This window comes from Boleophthalmus pectinirostris, unplaced genomic scaffold (genome assembly GCF_026225935.1).
Source record: "Boleophthalmus pectinirostris isolate CB_2022bp ecotype Guang Dong unplaced genomic scaffold, ASM2622593v1 HiC_scaffold_9, whole genome shotgun sequence".
Lineage (NCBI taxonomy): Eukaryota > Metazoa > Chordata > Actinopteri > Gobiiformes > Gobiidae > Boleophthalmus > Boleophthalmus pectinirostris.
Window position 1 is genome coordinate 38,210,439 of NW_026571541.1, and position 6,556 is coordinate 38,216,994.

Consider the following 6,556-nt stretch of genomic DNA (forward strand, 5'->3'; position numbering starts at 1 on the left):
CTCTTAGCGCTTCACATTTGCTACTTTCATTGCGGTCTTGCCCTGTCTGTGGTTCTTGGCACCAATGTCTAAATATTTAACAAGGAACAACACAAGGTTTTATATTTTTGTATCTGCCCAGCCTTTTTTTATTTTATTTCTAAAAAAAAAAAAAAAAAAAAAATAAAAATCAAGATCAAAGTGATAAATTATTATGTGTAGAGTATTTAAAATATGTAAAATTAAGCACTTGGCAAACAAAATTACACATGTACATGAATAATAAGTGTTGTTTTGAGTTAAAAGGCAAAATGAAACAGTCCAGAATTATATGAATAAAATAAACCCCAACTAAAGTTATTTATTATGTACTGAAATAGAAAAACATTCATGGTGGAATTGTGTTTATTTCTTTTCCCACACAAACTTTTTTATTTCCTCAATGGCCCTGTGATTGTTGGGGCTGTCCAAATGAGTTGTTTCATGGTAGAAAATATTAACATGCAGACGTATGTTTTTATAATCCTTCTGGTAATTTGCAAAAGTTATTGTTTCGACTTCCTTTCTTTCGTAGGACATTGTAACGAGGATCACAGGTTTCTCTTTGTCTGCAAAACAAAAATAACAAAACATTTAAATACATACAAAACAAAGAAAGTATAAAAGAAATGTATTTAGGAAGTAAAATGTGTTCCACGTAGGAAGACAATCTGATGACCGTTTTATATAATTTAACTTTTTAACTCCTAGAGGACTTGTCACTGCACTTTGTCTGAATTTGCGTAACTGTAGTTTTTTATCTTTTTATTCATATCTCTTCCTGTTTCTTGTTCGTTGTTGATCTACTGGCTGCACCAGAATTGTAGATTCAGTGCTCAATATTTCTTTGTACAAAATCCCTGACTTCCTTGACTTTCTATTGGCTTCTTAGGTTCATTCAGTATAAATTTATCTAAAAAATACATACAAAAAAAACCTTGAACCTTAGTTGTGCCACATGACCAAAAACACAGTCACACCTACACGGATGTGCACATTGTCTCATGTTAGATTTTGTTCTTTTGATGTAGACTATAAACACAAGAAGAGTACAGAAATCAACAAAATACTCTATTTAAAGCATGGGTGTCCAAACTATGGCCCAGGGGCCAAATATGGCTCTCTGGCCATTTTTTGCTATAGCCTTCCTGCCTTCTGCCAAATTGGCCCAACTTCTCATAGCAGAACTTTAAGTAATTTTAGCACTTTTACCTTAATCGCATCAAATTTTTCTGTGATACAGACTTAAGGTTGCCTTTCAAAGCCTTATTAAAGGTACAGGGGCTCTATCAAAACTGTAAAATGCTCCAATGTGAAGTCTGTGGCCTTCCATTTCAAATATCAATGAAAAAAGTTTGAATGCCCCTGATTTAAACTCAAACTAAAACAAAGTTTTTAGCACATTTGTATTGTAGTTGTACCTGGGACTTTGTCCATGGCTGCTTTCACGTCTGAAGCAGGACGATTAGGGACTGAACAAAAGAGAAGGATGAAGTCACAGTCTTCTACTTTGTTGATGGGATCAACTTTGATTCTTCTCAATAATTCTCTTATCATTATCATATATTTCCCCTTCAACTATAAGGAAGACTTTTGGTGATGCATTTTCTGAAAAGAAAAGGACAAATTGTTAAGACCTGAGACAAATTCAAAAGATTATTAGGCTATGATTCTTCAGTTAAATATTAAAACTTGAATATAATGAAAAAACCGTGTTAGGAAAGCAACAAACAAATCGAGACTCAACAGTATCATTTCATAAAAAGATCCATTTCAAGCTTGGCATTTTCTCTCTCTCTCTCTCTCTCTCATATATCTATATATATATATATATATATATATATATATATATATATATATATATATATATATATATATATATATATATATATATAGAGAGAGAGAGAGAGAGAGAGAGAGAGATAGATAGATATAGATATAGATATAATTAATGCATATATATAATGTGCATTAATTACAGTTACATATATGATTTATGGATTTTACTTGGAGTTGAAAAACCTACCTTCACTGCTATTCAAACAAGACTGACTTTGGCCATCAGTGTCATTACTGCCAGTTTGCAGAGAGCTCCCAGTTTGACAACAGTTCCAAGTTTGCCAAAAGCACAAAGACTGAAAACAGCCCATAGTGTTTCGTCCGTCTCCGTCTCTCACTGCACCTGTGTGATCAGTGTCTCTCACAGTTAAATCCTGCTCCCTCCCTCCTCAGTCTGTCCTGAAGTGCCACTTACAGCACTCTGTGGTTTGATGCAGGAAGTAGGTTCTTTTTGGACTGGTCCTTTCTTGTCTCTGAACATATTTGTTTTCTGTACGGTCTGCGCACGGCTTCAGTCAGACTTTTGTTTCGTCGCGTTAAGGTGGAAGGTAAGTCTCACTTTTAACTATTTGTTGTCACTGTAAAAACTCACTACTGGCTCTAACATGAAGAATCACATTTGTTTTTACTGTTTCAGCTCTTTCTTGAATTGCTGCTATGGGCATTGTACAAAGCTTGTGTAAGATATTGTGCATAAATTCTCAAATCATTTATAGTTTAAATAATCTGATCACATTAATTGTGCTTGTGTGTTTTATGATGTTTCTGTAGTTCACACACCACCACCATGGAGAGAGATAAAATGGGGGTGAGCATTCCTATAAACGCACTTATTTAATATACTATATATCCATCACAAATACTCAGAGTATCATGAAAAAATTAAATATCATTTTTAGAAAGTCAAACCTGTACTATATAGACTCATGACACAGAGTGAAATATTTTATTATTTATAGTTTATTTATTTTTGAATTTTTATGATTGTGGCAGATTGTTACAGATGATGAAAAAAACAAAAGTCAGTGTCTTTGAAAATTAGAATATTACATAAGATCAATAAAAAATGTATATTTGAAACAGAAATGTCAGGTTTTTGAAAAGTGTTCATTTTTCTGCTCTCAGTACTTGGTCGGGTCTTTTGCCTGGATCAGTGCGTCAGTGCGTCAGTGCGTCGTGGCCTGGAGGAGATCCTCCTGTGGCTCTGCTCAGGTCAAATAGAAGCCCAGGCTGTTTCGACAGTGACATCGAATTCCCAGTTTAGATGATTGTGATATCATTTATCAAAACTCCACAACTTCAATCCTCCAACTCAGTGTTTATCTCGAACAGTCTGTGCAGGTTTATTCTCCGCTGTCTCTTCAGAACTCTCCACTGTCATGTTCCATCTGTCCTGCTCACTCTGTTTCTCCGACGTCAACTTCACTGTTTATTATTTATCTTAGAATTTATTCATCTCAGTGATCCCAAATATCAGCAAACAGATTTAATTCCATTCAGATCCTCTTATCGTTTATGTCACACAGATCAGATATTTTTTGTTGTCCCAAGAGTCAAAAAACAAATAGGAAAACACTCCTACATCTTCTGTATGTTTCATGTCTGTGTGTAGTGGCTCTTGAAGCTCTGACTCCAGACTCAGTTCACTCCTTATGAAGCTCCCACAAATTCTTTAGTGAATTTTGCTTGAGAATCATCTCAAAGCTGAAACACAGAATTTGTGTTATTTATTATCTGTGAACCGCAAAAAACTATTTCAAGAAATAAACACTTGAAATATTTCACTCTGTGTCATGAGTTTATATAATATATGAGTTTGACTTTCTGAAATGAGGGATAAAAAATATTGAACTTTTTCATGTTATTCTAATTCTTTGAGATGGACTATTACTTTCCACAGAAAAATAAACTAATATTAATGAATCACTGTTCTCAACAGGAGAGAAGAGAATCTGGAATATGTGAAAACGTATCAACCGACAAATGCAGACGTGTCGAAACTGCGAATCATGATTTATGGACCAGTCGGGGCAGGAAAGTCCAGCTTTATCAACTCCATTCACACAGCTGTTTGTGGAAGACCATCCAACATTGCTACTCCAAGCTCCAAAACTCAAGATCTGTTGAGCTTCACAACCAGAGTAAGTGTGGCAAAAATGTATCAGTCCTGATGAGTTTGAGTTTTAAAACTGTTGATTTAAGCTTCAGATGAAGAGTCTGTAGTGAGTCGAGCTCCTGCACCACCAGACTAAATCTGACAGAGACGCCTGTGTTGGCACTGGTGGATTATGAATGGCACTGAGTCGCTTTTGGAGTTTTTTGTCATTAAATTAAATTGTAGACAATAATTTATCCTAAAACTAATCAGATTAAACATAATTGACCCTCACCTGGCACAAGTGTGATTTATAGTATATGATTCTTGAGTCGGGACAAAACAGGTTTTGAAAGGTTTTTTTCAAGCGTTGTATTTGTTGAGGAAATCTGAGGGTTGAGAATAAAAACATTTTTTACACAAAATGTCATATTTCCCGATACACCTCAATTGTTGTCAACTCCATCAGACACACTAAAACACATCAAATTAGATTATAAGTTAAATTTTAGTTGGATATATGTCGTAATAAGTCTTTTTCACCATTATGTCCAATTAAAGTACATCTGAAAACAGAAACTGTAGTTTTACTCTTAATATCTTATTTTCAAAATAATGCTTCTTATATTAGAAAATACATTTTTGTAAATAATGCACACACATTAGTTACATATATTAATATCTTTAAAATTTAAACTGCATGAAGTGAAACTGCATGAAATTCAAGTTTCTTTCAAATTTGACAAAAACACCCAATAAATGTACAGATCTGACAGAGTTGACAAAAACTGAGTTGATGAAATGTGTGAACACTGCTGAAAACTGAACAAATATGTTTTAATCTGCATGTCAACAGATGCTACAGATTTAACACTGACCAGAGTGCACAACACAGACAATTATTTCACTTCCACTTCACTCCAAACTCTGTAGAAGAACATCCACTCTCCTCGTCCTCGACCATCTGTCTCGAGTCTGCAGCCACATTTTATCCTCCTCTATCTCTCCTCTGCTCCTCCAATGTTTCTATCCCCTCCTTCTCTCTCTCTTCTGCCCCTCCATGAGTTTTTAATTGATATCAATGATTTTACATGTTTTACTTTGCATTAGAACCTTTGAAACTTTAGTTTTACAACATGGTTAGGCTACAGCAGGTTCATAATTAAAGTGAAATCTGACAATGTAGCATCCCAGTTGAAATGATGGTCTCATATACTGATGGTTCACAACTTTTATTTTTGGGCCTTTTTTTGTGAACACACCGTAAGAGCTTTAAAAAAAAAATGAAATAAAAACTATTAGCTCTTACAGTGTAGCTTTTTCTCCTTTTAACCATTTACCCATTTATGACAATCTCTAAACTGACAATCTGATCAACAAGTACTGTTTACAATAACAAATCTCATAAAGTCTGATTTTTTTAAATCCATGTTGAACAAGAAATTACACATTAAAATAAATTTGTCAAACTGTGCATAACATTGCTTAAGAAAAAGCGCACTGGCGCCATCTAGTGGACAAAAATTATAACACATTGGCACTAAACTAGAGCGGCTCAACGTACAAACAAAACATTTCCAAAAGCAAAGTAATTCCAATATGATTCATGACTAACCTTGTTCCCACATCGACCAGGTGCTAAGCGGGATGGACCATAGATTAAATAATTCAATTTTCAGTGACTTTTAGATTAAACAAACAAAACTTTCCGTTGTGCTAATTGTCAGTTAGCCGCAGAGCTGTTAGACGGGAGGTAAACATCCGCTCTCTCATGGCCGCTTCCTGTTGTACAACGGCCTTTCAAAATAAAAGCATGAACTATAATTTTGGAACAGACGCATTACAATGCTTATAAACAAAAGTAGCAGAAGTGCAGAAAATACATGAGATCATTTACAGACAATACGATTTCAAAAGATGAAAATGTAATAATCTATTGAATGGCACATTTTTAAAAGAAAACCGGACATCAAACATTTAATGTTTGATGTTGGTCAGTTTATCAACTCTGTCAGCATAAAATGTCAACTCTGTCACACATTTAACTCATCATTATAAATTATATTATTCAGGCTGTATTTACATACATAATACCCAACTTAAACTGTGAAATGACAATTTTTAATCTAATTTTATTTTCTTATCACATTTAGAGGGTACAGGTTTGTCATCGGTCAACTCTGTCAGACATGACGAATGACGGAATTGACAAAACTGCAAGTTTTTCCCTTTTTAAACACATATGGTACATTTACTTTTTGTAACTTTTATGTTAGCTGCCTTTATGGACTCACTCCAGTTCTGTTTAAATCAATGGATCAGAATGGAGAGACAGAGTTGACACTTTCCAGCTGTGATGACAGTTTCAACACTGTTGGTCTTAAAGATCTGTGTGTGTGACAGTGTTGTGTTCAGTGGTCTAAGGAACTCTGGAACGGGTTCCAGAGTGGAGAAATCTGAGAACGTCGGCGTTGCGTTGTCATGTGGACAAACAAACTGCAGCTTTTGGAAAAAGGGTCCTCAAAGCAGTGAAGGCTCTAGCCCTCAAACTGACATGCTGCTAACGCTAATGCTAACAACACGCACCACACAGATTATGCACAC

At 34.8% G+C, this 6,556-nt stretch overlaps 2 long non-coding RNA genes across 2 annotated transcripts; one reads left to right on the plus strand and one right to left on the minus strand.

Moving 5' to 3' along the window:
- Positions 1-192: 192 nt before the first annotated feature.
- Positions 193-2,129, minus strand: LOC129412670 (uncharacterized). The gene is made up of 3 exons (XR_008633793.1): positions 2,045-2,129; positions 1,440-1,626; positions 193-587 (listed from the first exon to the last, which is right to left on the minus strand). It is a non-coding gene; the product is annotated as an uncharacterized LOC129412670 (long non-coding RNA).
- A 493-nt stretch (positions 2,130-2,622) lies between these two features.
- Positions 2,623-4,302, plus strand: LOC129412671 (uncharacterized). Its single transcript, XR_008633794.1, has 3 exons — positions 2,623-2,665; positions 3,797-3,998; positions 4,060-4,302. It is a non-coding gene; the product is annotated as an uncharacterized LOC129412671 (long non-coding RNA).
- Positions 4,303-6,556: the final 2,254 nt, after the last annotated feature.